This window comes from Siphateles boraxobius, unplaced genomic scaffold (genome assembly GCF_051911475.1).
Source record: "Siphateles boraxobius isolate OS27281-9 unplaced genomic scaffold, OSU_SipBor_1 359, whole genome shotgun sequence".
Lineage (NCBI taxonomy): Eukaryota > Metazoa > Chordata > Actinopteri > Cypriniformes > Leuciscidae > Siphateles > Siphateles boraxobius.
The window spans coordinates 25,965-27,500 of NW_027508985.1; the positions used below are offsets into that span (position 1 = coordinate 25,965).

The following is a 1,536-nucleotide window of genomic DNA, read 5'->3' on the forward strand; positions in this document are numbered from 1 at the left end:
TTTAATCTGCTTTAAGACAAACCATGTGTAAATTCATAAGTCGACAGCATTGCTGAGTATTTTCTCCTTAAAACTGCAGTGAACCAAAGACAGTCTCAAAAACACGCTTTGAAATCGCTGGTGTTTCTGACGTCACAAACTACCTTGTAACCAATCAGATCAACGTGTGATCGTCAACGAGTGGATCTCTGAGTGAGTGAGTGGAGGCGGGGCTCATTTGCATATTCATAGAACCGCGCATACTAAACGAGACAAGGGTGTCGAGTTACATTCAAGATATTTTAAGACATGAAGGAATTTCTTTTAAGGAAAAAACATTTAAATATGTCGTTTTGGCGATCAAAGACCACGACTTTGTCGAATCCTGATTTTCTTATTCTCATGAAACAATGTTGTTCTGAGGGTGGTGGTTTGCAAAGGATCTCTTTCAGTTCGGCACTGTAAAGAGTGTGACAGTGAAAGAGTGTGTTGTGTTCTATGCTAATGTGACTGAATGTCATCTCTCCTCTCCACAGAAAACTATTGTTTGTCTCTGAGCTGGAATGAGGACGAGTGACGAGCTCGGGGGAGTTTGATGCTTTCAGCTCCCAAACATCCTGAAAATACACGTGACATTGAGTTCACTTCTTTATTTGCCCATGAAGATTTTAGATTTAAATGTATATGAGAATTGCACATTTGAATCTGGTTATTTTTTTCTTGTTAATCCGTCTTTGATTAAAAAAACTATTTTCAGAACAAATATTCCCTCCCATCTAACAGCGACTGTTCTCACAACTTTGATTAACGTTCTGGCGAGGTTCTCTAAAAAAAAAGTTCTTCCAGTAACGTTAATAGAACGTTCATGTTATCTGATCTTTAATAGGCTTATTTTCTCAAAACGTTAGCACAAAAACGCCAATCATGGAATGTTTTTCTAAAACAATTTAGTTGGACGTTCGTCAAACGTTTTCTAAATGTTACTAATTATTTCAGAAAGTTAAAAGAACATTTCAAAGTAATTCTCATAATACTTGCAAAATTATCAAATACGGTCTCATAACTTTCTAGTATAATAATCTCTAAGGTTCGCATTACCATGAAAAAAAAGTTTAGTTTAAAAAAAATTAAACGCTAATTTTTTTATTTTATTTTATAAAATTGTATATTTATTTTTAATATAAAAATAACTTTTTATATAATGTTTGTTCGCTGGAAGCTCATAAAATGTTTAATTACAGAAGAAATTTACTGTGTTTTAAAGGTTTTAAACATTGTTAATAGCTAATGCTTGTCATATAATAGGTTGTCAAAAAACGTAATTGCAATTAAAACAATTCATTAGACACATAAGACCGAAAATGCGCTAAACAAACGCCTCTCTGCTCGAGACGCACGAAAAAAACATCAATGACAAACATCACAGAAATATCACATTTTATTGGAGCCTCATCCTCAATACCTCGGATTTGCACTGAACATATAGCTAATAAATGCCCCTGTTTAACATCTGAGCCCCTGGAGAACTCTCTGCGCGTCCTGTCCTCAATACTTCGG

The 1,536-nt window shown here is 34.6% G+C and overlaps 1 protein-coding gene across 1 annotated transcript in view; it reads left to right on the forward strand.

The window, feature by feature from the left end:
• The first annotated feature begins 1,487 nt into the window (after positions 1-1,487).
• The window catches only part of LOC143702878 (solute carrier family 12 member 2-like), a 40,463-nt gene continuing 40,414 nt past the window's right edge, over positions 1,488-1,536 (forward strand). Inside the window, exon 1 of the mRNA XM_077196786.1 lies at positions 1,488-1,536. This exon is cut by the window's right edge and continues 575 nt beyond it. The gene's annotated coding sequence lies outside the window, so the exon portion shown is untranslated.